The 23382-nt window shown below is 42.1% G+C and overlaps 1 protein-coding gene across 1 annotated transcript in view; it reads left to right on the top strand.

The window, feature by feature from the left end:
* The first annotated feature begins 201 nt into the window (after positions 1-201).
* Positions 202-23382, top strand: part of LOC120793480 (alpha-1,3-mannosyl-glycoprotein 4-beta-N-acetylglucosaminyltransferase C-like) — a 42825-nt gene continuing 19644 nt past the window's right edge. The window contains exon 1 of the mRNA XM_040133599.1: positions 202-275. The gene's annotated coding sequence lies outside the window, so the exon portion shown is untranslated. The remainder of the gene's footprint in view (positions 276-23382) is intronic.

The raw sequence follows: 23382 nt of genomic DNA, 5'->3' as shown, positions 1-23382 counted from the left end.
TGTGTGCAAACTTTGTAAATCTGGTGTTTCCCACGCACTGTTGTGTTTGCGACGTGGATCACTCACCGTTCGATGCACTGATGTGTGAACACGGTTAGATGCTGTAAATGACGTGCGATTATTACATTTACACTGAAAAGCCTCACAGCTGTGAAATAACCTTGGCGTGTTGGGTGTCTTTTGTTTCCCAGACACAGCTGAGGCAGATTTCTTCATGTATCCCGTCCAGGTCAACCGTCACACTTTCCCCCACAAACACATCTGACTTTTGTAAGGTAATCTTTTTCCCTCTCTTTTTGTTTTTGCATCTGAAAAAAATGTGTTTTGTGCCAAATTACACTTTTTGTGTGTAGTTCAGAGTAGCTGCCTCGAATTGCTTTCCCATAAAATGTTCTCCTGTAGAGAAGTGACATTACAAAAAGATAGCCCGAATCAAAGTCGCAGCGGAACAGCCATGAAGACTAATTTGCTTTTAGCGGGGAGTTGTTTTCGAACCTGTCGACACTGATAAGCTGAGGGACTTTATCGTAGGCAATCCTTAAACTTCATTTTTAGAGGATCCCTCTGTGAAACTGAGAACGCAGAGTGGCAAGACAACGGTTTACATATATATTTTTTTCTTTCTGGCCCCATATGCACACACTATGACAAATTGAAACTGCAAAGCTGTGTTTGTTTTGGCTAGACGGAGGAACGCTCCTGCCCAGAGGGTTTATCAGGGAGAGAAAATATTGACCGCCAACAGTTACACTTTGGTGGTGTTATTGCTTTTCACACTTGTGTGATACAGACAGCAGTCGCCAAGCACAACGATTGTAAACCCGAAGCCATATTGACAGCTGCATTGCTCTTCTGTGCAGGGCAGCATATCCAGCTTATGGTGTTTACTTTTTAGCTTATTTCACTCAAGCTCTTTTTGCAGACAAATAATATAAAAGTGCCGGAACAAGGTTAGAAGAGAAGAAAATACTTACTGTTTAGGTGACACGCAAAACCCAGAGGGGCCTAAATTTCCTTCTAAATTAAGACAACAAAACACACTGACAAAACTACAGCAGAATGTGTGTGGGTTGCGTGCGTGTGTGACTCTTTTTCAAAATGCTGTAGCATTTGACGTGCTCTGGCAGCCTCTGCGATACCCCAATATGAGGGGTTAGCTCTGAGACAATAGGGTTAGGGTCAGGGGAATAGGGGTTAGGGTTGAAACCCAATGCTTTTCTCACAAATAATATCATTGGTATCGATCGTTTGCATAGCAGAATAAAGTGAAATTCAAGTGACAAGTCATCATCAGTTATCAAAACGAACAATATATTGCTTTAAATCCAAAGATTCGCAGCATCGCTAGCGGTGAACTAGGTACCTCTTTTCAGAGGACGCGGAAATACGAATCTACTGCGTGCAGAGCGAATCACATTGAGTTCTCTTGAATACTAATTAGGTAGACATGTAACATGTTCTCGCCCTGGACACAGCCACGATCATAGCTCTTAATGGTAGACGCTAGCTAGGCGGCTGCGCACGGCGAAGCCTGCAGCACCCACTTAGTAAGTGTAGCCAAAAATGAGTGAGTTTGAAAAGAGAGAAATAAGGCCTTCCAATGCAAGATTTACCTGAGTTAAAACGGAGTGATTGTATCTACCTGGGCGGGACGTCCAAGTAGAGCCCATGTATGGGAAACGCTGTCGGGCTTGGCTCTGCGCTCTCATCCTATTGGTTGTAACCACACCTACGGATGGTCACAGTCTGTTTGATTCTTTTGTATGTACAACAAAGGGACGATTCTGGCTAAAACCATTGTATTTATATATTAATATATAAGTATTTTTATTTAATTAAAAGGGGGAAGATGACACGTTGTGAATACTTGAGGAGAGAGCATTTTTGCATACCTGGTGAGACGTTAATATCAGAATAATACTAGTCCTAATATGGCCATATTAAATTCAACAGTGTTGCCAAGCCCCATGACAGACAAAAGGTTTTGCAATGCCTTGTGTTTCTACATTTTAAAGCTGTTTCTGTACTTTAACTAGTTTTCTTTGCCACCTTAAAATTCCGTGTTGATGAAGGAACTCTACATTGCAAGCTGTCTAAACTACTGTAGCTGTTTCTGTTTTTCTAACCTATAACATTTTTAAGTGGTGCACTCCAGTAAATGAGATGTTTGACATTCTGAAATGGTGGGAACTTGAAACAGTTTAAATCAGGCATCGACGTGATCCTCCACATTCTCGTCTGCTTCAATGGCATGCCGGTGTGGGCATGCATTAAAGATTCATGCAAACAGCTGTTTCTTCTACAGGACAGCATGGCACGGAGCAAGGCTGTGTGCTTCGATTTCAAATCAGGGAAGCCAAAGGGAGCGGGGTTTGAGGGAACAACGCATACAGCGCAGGCCACTGTACGAGGGTAGGGAATTAACACATGCCTGTCGCAAAAAGAGGCAGCTAAAAACTGACGATTGCTTCCCCGAAACCCAGAGTACAAGTGCAAATAATTCCTTTTGGCAAGAAATGTCACCGCCTATAAACTTAATGTGAGGAGTTTCGGTAAAACGGACCCAAATTTGCGAAAACAAAGCCATGAAGAAACAATTCACTTCTTAATATACAGTGAGTATAATCCAAAGAGTAAACCATATCAGCGGAAGCAGGATGAGTTGATGGGTTTCAAATTAGCCAGTTCCATACAACACTTTGCTTTGACATTTACCTAAATAGGCATCACTGTTGAATTGTGAAGTACCACAGTTATAGCAGGCTTGAAAGAAAGGCACACATGCATTCGAGCTGACATTTGCAGGATATTTCACGATAGATGCAGTGATACTGTATGGCAGCTCCTGATAGCCGTGCAGCCACTGAAGGCAGAGGCTGAGTTATGTTTGTTAGCTATGAGGCACATACGTTCACGGCAAGCGCGTTGCTGTCGTTTTCTCCCCCTCCTGTGCCCACATGCACTCTGACTCTCCTGCTTACTCTTACATTTGCTACATTGGGCTCATTTTCGCCATCTCCCGCTCGTGGATCCTGATTCACTCCTTCCCCCTTGTCTCAGTACAGAGGGAGACCGAGGTTTCGCTGCAAAACAATGCATCAGTGAATATCTTCATGTGTGCTTCGTTGAAACGGATTTTTTTTTAAAAATACGGTGGAAATTATGAGGTGTATGTGCCTGTGGGTACTAGTATATTTCTCCATGCCCCACAACCCAGTAAAATGATCTTTAAGGGTGTAACACAATTGCATTCTCTCCTCCACTGAGACAGGGCATGACCTCCTCGCAGGGGCTTTACAGTGACCATTCGAATGTTAATTTGACAGGCTGATTGCCAATTTACAGCCCACACAAAAGCATTGCCTCGCTGAATCAAGGGACAGCTCTGTAATAACAAATACAAACGATACAATGAGCTCCCACCAAATGCTATCTGCTACCTTTTTTTTCCCTTCCTCTTCAAAATTATGCTCTCAATCACAGTGTCTGGGAAAAACATGATTGAAAAACCGCAGCGGCTAAAGCGAAAAAGACAGTGTTTTCACCTATCGGCACAAAGTCGCACCTCTTTCAAAGCCGCCTGCCTTGCTAAATAATGCGAAGACGAGCTATTCCTGCTGGATATTGCAGTAATAAGCAGATGACTCCCCTTAGAAATAACAGCTGGTTGTGTTTTTCTAAAGGCGAAGCTGCATCACTGCCCGTCAGACTTCGTTCACCAGCAGCTGTTAGCCATGCATCCTCTGCAATTGCTCTCACTCTCTTGTCACAGTGCACTATTTTTCATCGGCACATACGAGCTGCATAAATGCACCGTAATGAACCAAAATCAATTTGTCCACATCCACTTTGCAAGCAACTTGATAAACTAGTTGCCTGATGTTGGGGACTGGTCAGCTAGCCAACACTGGCGCTTTCTGTTGAGGTTATGAGCAGCAGATACTCACTTTGCTGTGTGGGAGCTGAAACGCAGCTCGAGCACAATATCTGTTTTTCATGCTGCAGAGTGGCAGGATTTCTGAACGATGCTAATTAAGAACAGCATTTTTCCATCATCTAAAATTATGTTGCCTTCATAGATCTCCTAGCTTTTTATACATCTTAAACTGCCAAAGCATTCTTACATTTTTCCAAAATTCAGTCGCAGAACAAGAAAACCCCTTCATCTCTTTAAAGCTGCTCATTTTCTAATTAATTTTAAACAAGGGGGGGGGGGGTGCATAGCTTAGAGTACAATATGCTCTATGTTTGGCAGCTTTGTCTGACCTAATCATTCCAAACCAAAATTGCATCCAAATCTTAAGAAGATTCCTTTTTTTCAGCTGAATGAAAATCCACTTGTAAACATGGCAATAATGTGCTTTGTTGTGTCTGGAAAATTTCCAGCGCAGATATTAGAGTTTGCTGAAATATTGTCTGCTGTCAGTCTGACAGATTAACCCTCAGCGTCTGGTTTTTGGTGTCAGTCACTCTGCACCTGAGACCAAGGGCCTCTGTCTAGACTCATCACCCACATTCAGCACTCACACGGAAAGAAATCCATCATAGACCGGGCATAGCCTCATAGTCCCTTTTTGAGTATCTGCAAAATCTGAGCAACCAGAAATGCTGCCACAGTTTAGCTTTCTCACCTCACATTCTCTCAACTAGAATAGATGCCTTTTTCACAAGGTTATGCAAGGCCATTTTACGAAATGTCCAAGTAAAACTGAAGTAGAAGAAAAAGTTGAGGGCAGGCAAGTGCAACAAAAAAAATAAGTACAACGTTTCATCACCAAATAACTTAAAATTTCCCAGTATCTCCAATTCTGAGCATATTAAAGGGTGCATTTTTCCTTCATAACTTGGAGGTACACATCAGTGTAAAGCGTCCCCCTGAATTTTTGGTATGGCACTATCTTTGGCTTACACCCACATGGTATTTTTCTGCAAGCCTGAAACCCACTCAGCATTCTATATTTCTCTCAGTTTGGCGGGAGAGGAAGCTCACAGTGCTAGTCCCACGGGACCTCGATTCCCACCAATGCTTGTGGACTTACAGTAACATTTCGCCCCGGTGTCAGGGAAGAGGAGAGGAGAAGCGGAGCAAAAGAGAGAAGACTATGAGCTTAATGTAGATCTGTCATCAGTTGGCTGCCGATCAAAAGAGCAGCATTGGCAGGCGGAGCACAGAATCCAGTGGAGCCTCCTCTCTATGCCAAGCTCCAGCTTCTCTGAGGTAGACGAGCACAGAGGGGCCTGGCTTCAGGCGAGGAGTGTGTGTATCTGCTTCTGTGTGTGTGTGTGTGTGTGTGTGTGTGTGTGTGTGTGTGTGTGTGTGTGTGTGTGTGTGTGTGTGTGTGTGTGTGTGTGTGTGTGTGTATTTTGGGGGGCGGAGAGGTGTGGGCACACGCACATTGTCTCAAGGCAAGGATCTGGCACTTTGAAAATGTCACCAAAATCCAAGACAAAAAAAAAAAAAAAAAAACCAAGAAGAGAATGGAGAAAGCGTGATGAACAGACTTGCATGCTCTGGGAGGTGTGGGATTTAGAGACAATGGAAGGCAGGATCGTTCTCCCAAAGCGGGAGATTGGAAGGAAAAAATGATGGCACAAAGACAGAGAGATGCAGGCTTTCTTGACTGTACACCTCTGCTGCATCAATGTACAACTGTTAAGTGGGTTCAAGGTCATCTCTAAATTGCAGCCCTCAGAAGGGTTGGACGTGCTTTTCTTTCTTTCTACTTTTGATAATAGCACGATGGTTGAATATGTTGTTGCTACCAATACAAAATACTGTGTCATTTTAAGTCAGCTGAACTAGCACAATTATGTTTTTTGTCTACATTTACTATTCCATTTCATTATCAGGCTGAATATTAAATATATAAGAGTTTGTTCTAAGTCATCACTAAAATCCAAAATAAAATGCTGGTCAGAGCCCTCCAAGTGTGCCCATGATGGTGCCTGTCTTATGCACTTTTTTGGTTAACATTATGAACGCAAACATGTTGGTGACACATCTTTGCAAACGTTTTCTGTTATATATTACCCATCGGAGATATCAAGATGCTCCAGCTTCATTTTTAAACAAGACAACCAGGGCTTTCCAGTGACAAGCACCGCTGCGTCATCTTCGCACGATCGGTGCATTTTAGCAGAACAAACATTGAAAACTTCTTGAAACTATGGATTCTAATCTTTTAGTAAATACCTCAGACACATCGGAATTCCAATCAGAAGTGGGATTGTTAGCTTGTGAACGTTGTCACAATTTACAAACTGACAACAAACTGTTCTCAGGAATTCTGGTCTCTCGGCCTTAAGAATTACCTCTTTACTTTGGTGGCGGGTGGGGTTGCTTGACCGTATCACCCCGGTATGTCTTGAAGAGGGCAACAGCTCCTAGAAAGGTCTCCCAAATCCAATTGGTGAGATGAAACATGAGTAAGAGCAACGCACTCCTGGACCAAGGACTAAGTCCTCGGAACCCCGTCGGACTCAGCCCAGAGAAATGACATGGGACAGCCACCACGTGACCAACCACCTTCAAAGCTTGGAGAAGTGGTCAACACATCCCCGGTGGGGAAGTTTCTGGGGCTAGTTTGGGAGATGAAGTGGTACCAAGTAAAACTAACTACTCTCACCTCTATGTACCACACCAACTCTGGACTCAAACTTCCGGACAGGATGTCTTTTTCAAGAGTTTTCAAGAGGACAACATGAAAATATGCCTACCGTCCTCCCCAGCATTCCCATTTTCCCCGAGAACAGGATTTCCTGTGTACTACTGCATGTCATGGGGGTAAAGGCTCTGACTGTTAATTGTGCTTAGTGATACTGATAATTACAGCCAAACCTGGGGTTGATTGGGAGGAACCGCTTGCCTGATCTGAAGTGAGGTGGAGGTTCGTTATTGGAATTACTGTATGTCCTAGTTGTGTGTCACCACACACGGGTATTGTACTGCAAGATCTGATATTTTGGTGGAGAAAAAATGAAATATGTTGTCAGTGAATATTTTACTGATAAATTCAACATCAACATATTTGCATCATGAGAGATACATTTCCTCATTACTTTAATAGCAACTGTAAACTGGTGTGCTCCTTTTGTCAAACTGGATAGTGCAGCCAACTACACTATACAACTTCACTGTCACCTCAGACAGTTACACTAATGGCAGATCTTTAATTACTATGAGGAGTGTTTAAGGTGATTTTTTTTTTGTGTGTGTCAGTTGGTCAAATTTCTGTGAATCATTTTGTTGACAATTTGTATTTTTGTATCGATTTTAAGTAAATTGTAATTTTCTTTTTTGTGCAATATGCATCCATAAATGGCAAAAAAAATAATAAGCCAGGTGTAGTGTTGTTCTGTTCAAAACATGGATACGCAAGGTTTAAAAATCTTTAGGCAAATTACGGCAGTAGGCAGCAAATACTAGACGGTGAAAACCTCCTCTGACACCAAAGGTGTAAGGAGTACACGCCTCATATGTTTATCTCTACAGCCTCTAAAGAGAGGGATGCTGTGTTAAGAAACCACGGCATGACCTTGCCAATCTTGCTCCCAAGTATTTTTTTGTTTTTTTTGTTGTTGTTGTAGAAAACAACAAAAAAATCAGACTGAGTGAAGACGCACAACCTATCTCTACTAAGGTGCTTTCTTTTTGTGAGTGTGTGTGTGTGCCTGTGTGCTTCTTTTACTATATTTGTGGGGTCCGTAAACTGGGGGCCCACTATACTTATGGGGTCCAAAAGCTTTATGGGGACAAAAATGCTTGACCCCACAGGTTTAAATGGTTGTGTGAGGGTTAAGACTTAGTTTTAGGGTTAGGGTGAGGTTTAGGGTTAGGCATTCAGTTGTAAGGGTTAGGGTTAGGGTACGGGGCTAGAGAGTGCATTATGTTAATGACGGGTCCCAACAAATATAGTAAAACAAGGATGTGTGCGTGTGCGTGTTTTTGTGACTTTGTGTGTGGTCCCACGTTTATCCGAAGTCAATGTCAAACCTATTTCCAAACCACTGATTCAGCTAGTTGTGGAGATATACAGTGGCGCTGCCAGTGCTAGCCTTTAGAGATTACTGTGACATTAAAAGCTGCATATGTTGAGTGGGGGGACCCAACCATTGGGTGCCTCATCTGATGCAAATGTCCTCTCTCACCTCTATCAGCAAAAGTAATTATGGCAAACCACTGTGACATCTCAGGCTGTGCAAGAGAGGGGGAATAGTACCCGGTATAGGTCATCGAAATACACCCGTGTCTCTGGGTAAGGAGGAGACAATTATCTTTTCATGCAGAGAGTCAGCGCCCCCCCCCCCCCTCCCTACACCCCCTCAGTCCTCAAACTGAAGTATCTCTTGTGCCAGCAGCCTTAAGGGACTCAGTCAAGAAATTGACACCGCTGTTTGTACGCTGGGGGCAAAAGAGATGTATCAGTGTAGCTGTGCCGTCTCCCTTGGCCACCGGGGCTTCATTAATATGTCGGCAAACATGTGTTTGGTCTATATTTTATAATGTATTTTTACAGTCACTGCACAGATATGAAAATGACATGCACATTGGCAGCGCGTCTGCTACAGTAGTCGTAGTCAGTTGATTAGGTGCCTGAGCAGAATAAACATGCATGTTGAGGGACAGCTCACACGGTATTGGAACAAAAATAATAATAATAATAATAATAATAATAATAATGAAGCTTATTGGATTGCTGTTTTCTTTGGCTTATATGCACTGGTCCTAATTTCCACTGTTCCAATACATTTTCACATCTATTTCCTACTAGTGATAAAGCTTACAGTGTGTGCTTTGAATTAGAAAATATTCTAACGAACGTAATTTGTGAAATAGGCCATCACGCCTCCTGAGTAGCATCTGATGCCTTCTTGAAAAACAGATGTCAGAAAGATATAAAAACCACAACACTGGCCACAAATGGTCAGTGCATTGTGCCTTTGAAAATCTACTTGTATGATTAAGCTGTGTGATGCATAAAATCCCAGGCTGCAAGTTTTTTTTTTATATTTTCATGATTTTTTTTCTCATCTTCCCGTCATGTTTGTGTTGTTGTTGTGTCTTTCTTCCAGCGATTTACCTCGCAGAGGGGTCCTGCAGCCCCACAGCTAACCCTGTCGGTTAGAGTCACTGGGCTGCGGTGGCACAGAGCGGCTTACGCTAACCTCTAACCCCCTGGCAGTTGCTGCTGGCTTAGTTCTGCTGAACAAGTCAACTGGGCTTTGTGCCCGAAAGAGTTGACCTACACAAGTGTCATCTGATCCTGTAGTGAGATCCCCTGCACCTCAGGGTGAGACCCACCACATTATCCAACGCACTCACTAGACAAGAGGGCATTGCACTGGCTAACGCTGTCGCCGTTCGTAGACCTTTTAGCACGGGCTTCATTTACATCCATATAAATGTAAATGCATGTAAATAATCCCAATGTATTTATACTACAATGAAATTGTGGACAACTGTTTCAGGTTTGCATTAGGTTCGGGTTCAGTAATGCCATTTACAGTATCTACGTAACAAGAGTATATTGCGGTGATCTAGCCACAGCGACTCTGTTGTTGCTGTTTGTATAAACCGACGTACCAAAACAATTTTGGTCAAGTTCCTCTGTTAGCCGTGGATTGCATCCTTACTGCGATTAAGATGATCGGATTAATCCCCCGATTCACCAAGATTGCCTTAGTCTGACCAAATTACTCCTCAGCTGCCAGGCACGAAATTCGCTCTGTTCCCTAAAATACTCATGCACATCCAGAGATGACACGACGCCTTGACGTGCACAAACACCACAACTGGTAGTGGCCAGGGCTCTCTGCACTGAGCAAATCCTGGAAATAAGTGGAATGTACAGGTCCTACTTTAGACTATTGAAAATATTAACTAAGTATTAAGTGAGTATCTTAAAAGAGCAACTTAATACTGGCTGAAGATCTTTTTTTTTGCTGGACTGTAGTGCTGTAATACCTCAACCTTGCTGCCGTGATGTAAAGTGTACCGCAGGGTGTGTCAGTGCAGCATGACTTCGGTGTTGGATTCGGTTACATGTGCAACGGAGCGCACCTCTGACCACAGCCCCCCACATTAATCAGAGATGCTGCCTGTGGTCACAGGTGCAATAGGCTTGAGACTTGAGCCAGAGAGGACAATGAAACACTGCTTTTCAGCCAAGTATTTAGTTATTCTTAAATAATTTCAGGGTTTTGGCCATTCCAGAAAATACATTTGCTGGCAGCTTCCGTAGTGTAATTGGCAATCGCCAATGCTTGCAGTGAAAGGAAGCTTATTTTTCATTTTAACGAGTGATTTGGAGTGATATTTGAAAAAGATTTTATCATGGAATAGTTTCTTTACAGTAGTGTGGTTGGCAGGTCAGTAGTCATTAGTACTTTCAGGTCCACTTCCTACGTGAAATAATTCAAGGGAAAGCAACAGGAAACAATTGAAACATCAGACACTCTGTTGTCCTTTTGTCTTACTCCAAAAGAAAATGGTATGAGCTAACTGTTGGGAAAGCCATTTTGTGAAAAGGTAATGAAGGCAGAAATACCTAAAGTTTATTAAGTAAACTTCACTAGTTTTGGTCCTGCCTGGTTCTGTTTTGCTTTACCCTCTTACTGAATTTCAAGTCAAGTTGGTAATGGAAAGGGAAACAAGTGAAAAATTCCAGTCGTTATAGTTGAGCTATTGTCATAGTCAGATTAATATATTATTAATTTGTTATTAGAGTGTATTTCAATTATCAGCAATGGCTAAAGTATTGTACACCCACTTTATCAGCGTCACAAGTGAATAGAATAGAGTTTTTCTTATATTCAGGTTGTCAGTTGTAAACAAAGAACTTGCTGTAGTCATTTTGGGTGTGTAGGTGGGGACGGGGACAATCAGCCCATCCGTGCAATTAGTTATTGCACTGAGGGAGGAAAAGAATCACATTCATTATGTGAAAAAATGGCCACCACAAAGAAGCCTCTTGAATTGTAATGAAGGAGGCCCCTTGATAAGCATGAATTCACCAATTAAGGTTCTCATATAAATTCAAATTATGTGCATTTTAACGACTAGTTTTGCCAAAGAAACACTTGCATTTTCCTTTGGTTTCAAGGAGCTTCCCTGCTCACAAATGTAGGAGTAATTAAGATAATTAAAGCTTTTGATGTTCCACATATAATCCAATGCACAGCAATAGTGAGGAAATGCAAAAAAAGTTGTAATGAATTTCAAGGCTTTGTCCTCCTCTGTTGCATCCCATTAAAACAGCTCTCATTGTCTGTGATTCCATTTTCTTTCAGTGAAACGGCTCTTACATTAGATGGGGAGAAATTGGCTGCTTCATTTCTCAGAATTAACTTTGTCTCCTTCACATTTCGAGTTTGTAGCTGACTAGCAAACTTGTCAGAAGAAACTCAACAACAGTACGGTTTTGCCTTTTAAAGTTTTGGTTTCTGGGAATGGTTTTGCTGAGCACGCATGCACTTTCCCAGCACTGGCTCTCTTGACACACAATATCATAAACACATTTATTACTGCCTTCTGACAGCAGAAAAAAAGCAGAAAGCTCAGCCATGAAAAACATACATAGCGTCTATGTGCAGAAGCGGTAGCTGCAAACCACAGGTTTCACTGTCTGCTTTTAACTCTGAAGTTTTGTCCCCGAAATGTCCTTCTTTCCATTCCTACAAAAGACTTTGAAACATGACAGCTATTTTAAAGCAAGAAGTAATATCTTCTTGAGATCAACTGAACGCATGTGCCTGCATTATGTATGATGTATGTGTGAGAGAAAAAAAAAAGAGAGACAGCAGAAAACAGGCGGGAGAGCTCCCTGGCTGAGCTTTTATCATCCTTAAATGTACCAAAATGAGTCTTGGGGAAAAGGAAGCCGTTTGGCTTTTGAAGAATTAATAAGCCTGTCTCATTTGGATGTGTCTAGCGTCTCGGACAAACTGTGGAAGCCCCAGTTCCACACTTTCCTGACAGTGCCTTTGATGATCACTGATAACACACAGCGACTCCCAGAGAGGGACGCATCCAACAATGAGGGTAGAGTCAGTGGAGCCCGGCTTCACTGATCCTGACTGAGCTTTATTATCTGGCCTCTCTCCAGCAAAGCAGTGCGTTAGATATTCCTGAGACAAAGCATTAGGGACACTGTGTGTGTCCATTGTTCCCGGTCTTCTTTTCGAGGAAATCTCGTCCTTTGACAAAGGTCACTGGTTTAGTCACCCCTTCGGGTACAGACAGTCTCGTCTTCACTTTGCCCTTTTAGGATACCTTATTTCCATTCCAACAAAAGGATACTTATGGTGTGTTTTAAATTACATTTCTAAATGGTTATTTTGCTTGAAAACTGCTCTACAGTCCAAAAAAGGTGAAAGATGTGAGATTATTAATGAAACGAGTTAATTTAACTTTATCATAATGTCATTAGTTGATTTTTTTTCCATATGCACTGTATTTTGCATCTAAATCTTAATTCGGAGTCCCTCTGCTATCTATTTTGTTCAAAATCATAGTTCAAATCCACTTTGAGATATCCCACCTGTCTTGTCATGTCTCTTTAGTGTTGCATTACTGTAGCGCGAGGAAGTGGGAGTGATTAGTGTTATTGTGATAAAAGCTGCCATCCAGACAATTTGATGAGACCTGGTGAGTCAGAGGCCCAGAAATGGCCTTCAGCAAACAAAATAATCGGGCAGAGGTAATTCAGAAGCAGGTACGTAACTATAAGCCTGCGCCAGGCAATTTTCTACTCGGCTTCTCATTACCTACAGGAAACAGCAAAAAAAAGCATTGGCTGCCTTGTTGAGGACAATTTTGTGATTATGGGGTTGATGGCTACATTCCGCCATTTGATAGCAGACACATCTGGCTTTTTCAGGGGCTACTTTGGCCAGCTCTTTTTGCACAAATGTCACTCCCAATGGTGTCCCACATGCTTTCATCCCACAAATATGGTACACCGACTACCAGTTTCTGTGTTTGGGAAGGTAAATGGTAGCCAGAGAGGAAGGTGCTGCATTAGGATTTGTTGAAAGTTACAATTTCTTTGAAGGAGTCTCTAAGTGACAATTTTGAGATTAGGCTGATTAGGCCCAGTGCGTTCAAATGGATTTATATGCAACTAGCCGCTGAATTCTGAACTGCATCCATCTATCTTCCTATGTGTGACTGTTTGAATATAAAGGTTCGTGCTACCTTCCGTCTCCAATGAAGGACTGACAATAATACAAAACAAACGGAGAAACAAAACATGAGCTACAATGATTTTATCCAATTTTGAACACTCGTTGAAGATATGTGCTTTTCTTTATGACTCAAATTGTTGTAAAAAGTCTGTACTTCACTAATTTCTGCCAGAAATACCAATCAAAATTATGGGCTTGTTTTTCTAAGGTCAGTTAAAGTATTTGCAGTTAATTTATTGATGCAGTCAGACTCGAAACATCCCTATTTCTCATTCTGGTGGGAGGGTTCTTCTCATACCTTTCACCCTCACCTGAAACATGTTTGTTACATCAAAACCAAAATTTGACAGGGAGCCCTGGGGAAAGCTAGCCCGTGACCCTGTTTTAATACGTTGCCTCGGGCAGTTTTTCTGCTGCAATAACACACTCTCACTCACTGACATTGGTAACCTGACAACTACTGCGGAGGCCAAGAAAAAATGCAATACACCAACATAATGCTGAGAGACGTCCGTAGGAGAAGGACGGCAGGTATACAAGAGCCTTGAGGAACATTCTTCAGGAACAAAAACTTTTTAATTGTAATAAAAGGAACAGAATACTTCTGGCTAAAGCTACAGAGCTTCCCACTCAGCGATTGGAGAGGATGTTTGTTGAATAGATTGGTACACAGGACACTATTGCTTAACGTAATTACATGCCATCCCGCCTCTTGATAACCACAGCGGCTGTTAGCAAGTTACCCAAAGTAACATTGCCAAAAAATCTGGATGATGGGAAATGGCAAGTAAGCCCGAATGAAAGAGAGCCATGAGCAGGATATCGACAGGGAGAGCAAAATTAGAATTGATTTGCGGAGAAAAAAGGGTTGCTGTCTTGCAGAAGCAGCGGCCCCTGTGAATTCCTAATCCAGCAGTCTTTTAGGAAATCTCTGTGGCAGAACCAGTCTCTTATTACTCTCACCGACAGGCCAGCAATCTGTAGCAGATTGGAAGCTCGACAAGCATAAGCTGTATTAAGATTCAACCCCTCCGTGATGTTGACAGACCACAGACCTAACAGGATTTTTGTAAACAGGAATTTTTCCAGAGGACATCTGGGTATTGAGCATTTAAAACGGAGAAAAAAATATCGATTCACTCCGCACACCATGAAAATCTGTCCACATGAGTGATCAGGGATACATATTTGCTCAAAGCCTTTTTTGTTTTCTGCTTTGTTTAAATGTTTTCTGAATGTTTCTCAGCATGTTTGTTAAAAGTACCCATTTAACGTGAAGGCAGCGTAACTGCTGGTTGTTGATGTAGGACAGAGGCATAAGCACAGCTACTCACCGGAAAGTTGTTTTTTAATCCCCTGTCCCCCATAGTGTTAATTGGACAGCAGGTCCACAACAGCAGATAGAACTCCCTCCACTGGAGCTTTAGTGCAAGGCTGCAGGGAGGCAGTGAAATCTAAACTGAAGTGACACTTACTGACTGGGCCAAGGGGAAGGGAAAATGAGCTTTTCCTGGGGAAAGGGGAAACCTTTGAATAGGCAGATTGACAGGTTGAGCAGTCAGAGGAGATGGAAAACACTTGTAGCTGCTCGGATGCGCCAAGGGGTCAGATGCCAGGACTGGCAGCTTTGCCGGAGTGGCGCTGTTTTTTTCCGTGGGACATTCTTGTCAAGCGTTTTTCAGCAGGATCTCTCACAACAAAAACAGCGGGAATTTGACGGTTAATCTAATTTCACCAGCCGCAATCATGTCTATGGCCTCAGGGGGGTTGCTTTGCCTCGACAACATGTTAGAGGGTATGTAGACAGAAGTCTTGGCTTCACTGTGTGCTTGGGAGGGGTTTCTTTGAGGGGAGAACTTCACAGCATTACAAAGAGGTATATAGCAAAATGGAAAATTCACCCGTTATCACTCCTGTCTGTCAGACTGTGTTGATACCACAGAGGAAATTACTTTTATCATCCCAACTCCACAAGCAATACAGTTCAGCGAACAAAGGAAAATCATGACACATGTCACTTAGAGCAGAATACAACAGCAACATAAAGAAAATTACCATCAGTGCTAGCGGCAACCTGCACTCCGAGGACGTGTCAGATACGACTCCAGTCTGATCATTCACAGCCTTAACATGTAACAACGACTGTTTTAAATTGAGAATGGTAATTGAAGAGAAAGGATTAGGCATCACTGTAGTACCTTAACTTCTTGGGGTTTGCGAACGGACTAATTCATTTCCTCCTCTTTGTATTTTTTTAATTTAAAGCAACATCAATCAATATGTGCTGTGTTCATTTGTTCACTGAATCAAACTACTATGACATCTCTCATGGGGAGAAACCCCTAAAGAATCACCATTATCACCCAACTCTGCCGCTCTAAAGAGCTTTTTTGCCTCTCTGAGCTCAATGGTTTGGTTGTGCAGCACATTTACCGTATGGTTCCGTCTCGACGCTCTCAATGCAATGATCTTGCACCTAAACTCTCTCCCCAAAGGAGTTTGGGGAAACCGAAACAGAGACAGAGTGAGAAAATTGGACTTACATTGAACAGGTGTGCAGATGCTCATCAGGTGTGCAGAAAATGTTCTCTAATGGGATGGTAATGTCGCTCTGTTTCTGCTGGATGTGTAAGTAGTCAATCCTTAGCTAACTGTTAGTAATAACTTTTCAAGGCTGACCTCTTCTGGCGCCTTGACGCTACACAAAGATTGATAAAAATGTATACTCACCATTAGTTAGTTAGTTCACATTAGTTGGCTTACTTAACATACTGAGGTTGGTATTGCATGGAAGGTATTAGCATTAACGAGTCAGTTGTCATTCAGTTGTCATAATTGGGTCACACCTGCCCTTGGAGGCAAGGCAGAGGAAGTACATAAACAAAATAATTATGTCTTAGTTGACTCGATAGTCTGCTATTCCAGGAGACCTGCCAGAGGATGTTTGATAAACAGGAATGAGACGTCTGCTTCAGGTTCATTTGATACAGTTCTGCCTCAGCAGCCTTCACTTTGAAATGAGCTGATAGCAGGACTGGATGTTGCCCTCATAATTTATAAAGCCTCCATTAGGTTATGTTCTTGACAGGTTGTGCCTTGAAATTGTTCCCTTGGCCCTGCTCCAGAGGTTGAAAACATATTTTTCAAATGGCAAATACTCCCAAATATGTAACTGTATCTCTCCTACCTTTTTATCTTTTCGTGTGCACAGTTCAATGTTAAACACCTGATCCTTAATCTAACAACAACAAAACAAAAGGATAATAGAGGGAAGGAGGATATTTTTCACTCTCAAAGTGAATTATTGGCCTGTTTATTCATGAAGGAGGTCTTTATCTTTAATTGAACTTAAAGTTACATGATTTCCTCTTGTTGGCAAACATTGGAGAAATATAACTCTAATAGATGTTTATTTAAAGACTTTGGATTAAAAACATTATTGCAGAGAACATATTTTCTATCAACCCATACTGTTGAGGAATATAAGAATTAATGAGCAAAACTGATGTACTCACAAAATCCCAGATTGGCATATTAATGTTCCCATTATCTGCTGAGAGAGAAGCAGTTCCCACGTGCAGCTGATCTTGCTGAATAGCGTCTATCTGCCAATGCTAAGACTTGCTGGAAAGACTCAACTGGAGGGCTAGAGAACAAAATCATGGGATGTGCGTGATCAATAAGTGAAAGATAGTTAGTGCTTTAAGAGTTTTCAGCTTAAGAAACTCAAATTATTATTTAGAGAATCAACCACTGATACACCGTGTGTCGAATTTGGACAGACTCTTTGCAACAGTTTCTCAACTTTTAGAAATCATCTGGGGTCCAAACAGCTTTTCTATTCATTCCAAGTCAAATGAACTATTACAAAACCATGGGCTACAACTGAAGCATTTAACAGCACAATTAAATTCCAATGGCCTAGTATCAATTGAGCAATTAACCTTTGGTAAACCAATTATTATTTAGTATGTGATGACAAAAGTAAGGTCCTAGAGGAGCCATGTCCTGTTTTAATAGACAGTCCTATGCCCTATAAAAGATGGAAATGTGGAGCCATTTTACTGCCCTATTAGCTTTGCTCTGCTGAAACACTGCCAGCTTGCTTCATCTGTGAGTATTGATTAATTGGAACAGAACAGTCTCACCGTCTGGGTTGGCAAGAAGGAGAGAACAAATGGATGAAAACGAATTCAGCCGACTAAGGAAACGTCAGGGTGTCCAATCCGTTGAGAGCAGGTGTAATTAACAGGATTCAGACCACAGTCCTCAGATGGTCCACATGCAGCCTGTAGCAAGGCCTCAGGACCCCACTCACTATGTGTCTGAACCAACTCATTCATTGCCCGTCGAATGCTGTACCGTTGCTATCGTGCAAGGTTTCCAAGGCAACTCGCATCGAATCACCCAAATTAAAATCAACGAGTCACACCGTATTCTCTTCTTTACAATTATTCTGGAGGTTTGACAGCTCACTAAACTGCCCATCTATTCATGCAGAAATGTGTAAATATATAATGTGCTGATTGCCATCAGAGCACACTTAGTCATTTGAATGACACTGTAAATGACGTTGTTGATTTGTCACTGGAGGGTCATTTGTCATTTTAGTTGTGACTCCAACAATCTGGACAATTCCCAGCCCGTTATATCCTTCATGGAACATGGAACAGCCCAGCCATAAATTTATCACAGGCAATGCCATTACCTTAAGCTTGACGGCCCTCAAGCAACGGCAGTGCAATAATAGAGAATAGATTTTATCCTGTATGGAACCCAGGCTTTCGCTTGTGCTTTATTTCTTCTTTCTAGCCTCCAAGATAAAGAAGAAAATAAGGTAGCCACTGAAGTGTTATACCTACCTTAATGAAAGCTTTTAAACTGATACAGTTATTGACTCAGACGCCCCAGGTGCATGCCTGTATATCAGATACTCTGTCATAAATGAAGATCAACAATCCTGTTAACTTTCCCTAACACTAACCTAAAGGAAAACCAAATAAAGCACCATATTGATGTGTCTTCTAATTAGATTTTCTGCTGCGATATAATGATTCTCCAGTGAGATCACAGAAGAGATATGAAAGAAATGATGAAAATATCAAATCTTATCATGGTCTGTTGCAGCTCACAGCATCTCCTGCATGTATGGGAACTCGGATTTTCGCAATAAAGAGACAATGTTAAGTAGTGGCTGATTTTGATCCCCCCTGATTCGCTTGTAGATCAATAATGATAATGCAGGCTGATCAATACCTTACCCCTGGGGACCACGTGGTAGAGTCAGTGACTACTTGAGATGCATTGTGTGTGAGATGTCATCCGGAATATTGATATGAGCACTCATTTCCTGTGTACCACCGATGCTTTGGTGACGGCATGAGCTGTTAATGAAAAAATCAGCAGGGCTTGTCAACTGTCATTATGACCAAATGAGGCAGAGATGGGTGGGGGGGTAATAAAGTACAATTCTCTCTTTTTCATAAATATGAAGCCTAATCAGACTGTTTGTAAAAAAGATGCTCATACTTTTTGAAGAATTAGCATAGAGCACTGTCAACACCAGTAGGAAATCCTATCAGAATGTTAATGCGAAACTGCTAAAGCACGCATTTTTCTGCCAACACAAATTATGACATCTAAGCTGGATTAGGACACATCCTTTCATTACTTTATTTGATTTTCTGACTTCCTTTTTTCTTGTTCTCACATTTTTACGCTAGCTTGCTAAAGGGCTTTAGATGTGCAATGATTAGATGATGTAAAAAAAAAAAACTGTGTTTCTGAGGACTATAAACAATCTTTATAGGGGAAATTGTTGCAGCCGCCTCAGACAATTTTTTCTAGCCGTGTTAATGTTACTATCATTATCTCTATTTTCCATTCTTACTTCTTACATATGTATGCCTGCTGTCCTAGAAAACAAAATTCAGCTGTATTTTTCCCCAAATTACCTCATAGTGTATGCGGGCAGGAAAGATGTTGTCCCCTAGTCGGGCCCAAGACCACAAAAATTGGCACTCTCCTTGTCTCACTTCTAGCTGGTTTGTTAGCATAGGCTCATTTGTTTCTCATTAATTATGCACTAATGTCAACCCACTAATGAAGGCAAGGTCAAGACATTGGAAAAAGATCCCAGGAGTGGATGTACCCAAAGGAGCTGGAGAATTTCAAGAGAGTGAGCGCTGAAACATTTCTCGCATTTGGTGACTGGTGGGTGCGAGCCAAGAGCAGACGTCGTGGGATGATGGGTGATCTTGTTAAAGGTTAAAGGTTCCGCAGAGCTCCTGGGCTCACCCTCATCACAGGGCCTATTCTTCCTTTCTTCCCTCTACTTCCCACACTCCTTTTCGCGCGGTCTCTCTGGTCCTCAACTCAGTGCCGAGCCTTTGCTGCTGAGCCCTAGTCTGAGAGCAGCACGACTTCCCTCCTCCCTATACCTCTACACCCTCATTATCGGCCACCATCTGCCCGACCTTAGCCTCACATCACTCCTTTCCACCCAGCAAGCCCATCAACACTCCCCTCTCACTCTCCACTGGCACCTTAGCTCGCAAGCCTGCCACAGCTGCCATCTCTCTCTAAGTTACACATTTGTCCTCTTTGGCCATGTTTTATGCTCTGTAATCCTTCTGTCTTGAGTCCTCCTTACATGAACAAGCTGTGTGTAAGCCACTCCACCAGAAACACTGATCTCTCAAGAAGTCTCAAGACTTTTTGTCAACGCACTTTGATTCTTTTGAGCTTCTAAACACTGCTTAAACTCTCCCAGAGGTCGGATAAGGTTATGTGGAAAAATAATCTGTCTGTATTTTGGAAAGATAGTGAGAAACTACACAGAACTTTATTAGAATGCAGTTTGATAAGTTTGGAGTACTTCAATTTATTATAGACAAAGAAAGTCTAAGTTAACCTCAAGCAATTCTTTCAAAAGAATATGAAAGTCAAATCTAATTGCCTGAGTTTAAGACTCTGCAGTCCTGGGTAAGCCACAACTGACCGAACTTCTTGGTGTCAGGAGTGTTGATGGCACAGTCAGTTTCGCTATCAGGCCTGTCTTTCTGTCTTCACGTTGTCTAAGACTTTGTCTGCCCAGAGAGCTTACAGGCAGAGCTGGAAGAGAATGGTGGGCTACAGCCGCTTGTCTTGACAGATAAACAGGATTTTGTGTCTGGCAAGCCTAAGATTGTCAGCTCCAATCTCTTGAGAGAATTACAACCAGCAGTCAATGCTGGGACACTGGCTCAACAGACAGAGCATCAGCCCCTGTGTACCGATGAGTGGGAGATGCCGCCTCCTTCATCACGATAGTGGTGCATGGTTTATTCATGGCTGTCAGAGCCACGGGTACAGTTCAAGGTTCCAAGAGCTCTGTTTTTCGTTGGTGAAATGGCCTCTTCGTAAACATGTGATAAAAAGACAGCATGTAAATTTTACTGGGATTGTGTAAAAGCATAATAGTTATAGTTTGAATTCAAGAGAATGGGTGGTTGAATGCTTCGTGATTTATGAGCTTTTTACATTTTCACGTTTCATCTAAAGATCGCATCTTAACCTCTGGCTTTCCCTGTGCTGCCTCTGTGTCTATACCACAGCAGTAGTGGGAGAACAAAGGCTTTAATCTCATAACTAGCATCAACATTTAACACATATTCTCCACAGTTGGTACTGTTCTCTCCCAGCTTGTGGGAGACGAAGTCTAGCTTTTGACCTTTATGCTCTGAACGGAGCCCCGGAGGTCACATTGTTGTCTGTTAAATGTCAGCAGTTAGTCTCTCAAAGTGATGCCAGCAGTATAAAGCATGTGGCATGGGTAAAAGCCACCTCTCTGCCATCAAGTGCTTCAACCAAGTTGGTATTCCCTTTACTAAAGAGGGCAGGTTCTCGATGCTCACTAAATCAATTGGAATGAGTTGGCGGCGAGGCCCCTTTGGCACTGAGTGGCATTACCCAGAGATAAGGGAGCTGAGACGTGACGAGCCATATTAACCATCCAGCTCTCCCCCTGATTGGATCATTGCCGTGCTGCTCGCCTGCAGGAGGGAGCCCGGCATCTAATTGAACAGTCTGCCTTTCTGTTGACAAGAGTATAATTTCTACATATCACCAAGGAAAACACTTGTCTTGTTTTTCTGCCTGTGTGCCGAGGTTCTGATGAATGTGGGCTAATTTCTCTTGTGGAGACAAGCCTGAGTCACATCAAAGACAAGGCTTCGTTCATGGTAATTTACTGGGAGGAGAGATTTGAGGAGAAAGGGAACTGTGTAATGGAGGGGGCCTGTGGAAAGGGTTAAGTGGATCAATGTCCATTTCTTTAGCCTACCCAAAGCTCAGATGTTAATCTAATTTAACGTCTATGGGGGAAGGGTGCACAAAATAGAGAGAGAATGAATTACATCAGATGTCAAGGGGAACATGACTAAATAATTCAGTTACCTAAGTGTGGAATGACATTTATTGGATTGTGACTAATAATAGCACAAAGGTTGGGCTGAAACGAATGGTACCCCGCTAGTAGATAACAATGTAAATTGGTATTGTGTATTAAAGGCAAACGTTTCATTTTATGCAGAAGAGAAATGCGTGCTGTATTGTAGATGTTAGTAACATGGAAACATGTCCTGCGGTTTAAGCCAGTGTTTTCCAAGCGTTTTAGCTTCTGACCCCTTCAGATAAAGCAGTGTCTCTTGTGACCCATCATTGAATGTTGTGGGTCGGCGGATTAAGTTTTTCCTCGGTTTTATTTAAGACTCCAGAAGAGGTAAAATTACAAAGTACTTGTGCTTTCCTGCCTTCTTAATTGTCTCACAACATCTCAGATCTATTGTGCAGTCTCTGGGGGGTTGGTAAAGCCAATCAGCTCTATTTCTAAAAAAATTAGGCAAAGACTGTTACATACAGTATATGACTAGTGATAAAGTGCTCCTACAACAGTACTCTCTGTTTCTGCTAAAATGTAAGGAATCGTGGCATTTACAACCCTTGTTCACATTTCAGTTGTTTGGCCATTTCATTCTAAGGCATTACGGTGCATTGGCGGATAACCGTGACATACTGTATTTCTGTTTAATTACCATTGATTAGAGGTAAAAACAATAAAGCAAGCCTTGTTAAGTTTCTCATCAAATACTTGTGTTTAAAAGTCAGGTCTGCCTTTTCAATCCTACTGATCCTACGCTGCTGTCGTCCTGCGGCTTTTTATGCGGTTATTTATTTCAAGCCATTTTTTTTGTCCTCTTGAAATTACCAGCTAAGTATCAAACTGGCTGAATGAAATATGAGTTTATATTTACTTTCAAGCTGTGAAAATGCAGAGGTTTACACCTGTTTTGTTGGGAAAGATTTGAGCTTTATTTTGAATAATGGAAGGATCGGGAAGGCTCATCGTTTTCTGTCATCTAGTCCCACCCCTCACAAAGCTGTATGTGTGTACCCAGAATTGATGCAGTCAGAGAAATCCTTGCTCTGCGGCTGTCAGAGTCAGGAATGAAAGCTATCAGCAGCATCAGACAACTGTGTCTAAAGCAATTTTTCAATATTTTGCATGCTCCGGCTCCCATATGGTGTATTTCATTTCCTCCTTGAAGAGCTCACCATGCATATTATTGTCTTCTATTTTGAGAGACTCCCTACCGTGCAATGTGTAGAGTGAAATGTAGGGGTTTCACCAAACGTCTGTGCCCACCAGGGTTAGCCACACAGCAGCTGTGACTGATAAAGCGGATCCTCTCCACAAGAGAAAAAAACTTGTTCTCTGCTCCCTCTCGACTCTCAGCCCACAACTCCTGTCCTGTCCCTGAGGCGCAAACGTCCAACTTCCAAATGCCAACTCAGTCAGGAGTTATCGCCACTATTTCCCCAGCGAAAAATGTCAGATGGATGGTGATTTTCTGCTTTATGATTTCACAGGAGTGGCGACTGTACAGTGTGAGAGAGATACTCTGTCCCAGTTTGATAAGTGGGGCATAATAATGAAAATGGCTTTTTGAAAACTAAGGTAAACTCTCATTTCTCCTCTGGTAGGTCAGCTGAAACTGCAAAGGACAATGTTAAGTACACAGTTACAATCTTTGTTATCCATTTTCTTTCATCATTATGTTCTTGATACTGTATTTTGGGAAAACCTAATTTTTTTGCATCTTTGTGCTGGGTTGTTATAAATCATCTAAAATGTACTGGAGCCTCGCATGAACATTG

The sequence above is a fragment of the Xiphias gladius genome, chromosome 8, assembly GCF_016859285.1.
Source record: "Xiphias gladius isolate SHS-SW01 ecotype Sanya breed wild chromosome 8, ASM1685928v1, whole genome shotgun sequence".
In the NCBI taxonomy this organism is placed as follows: domain Eukaryota; kingdom Metazoa; phylum Chordata; class Actinopteri; order Istiophoriformes; family Xiphiidae; genus Xiphias; species Xiphias gladius.
This window is presented reverse-complemented; position numbering and strand designations above follow the sequence as displayed.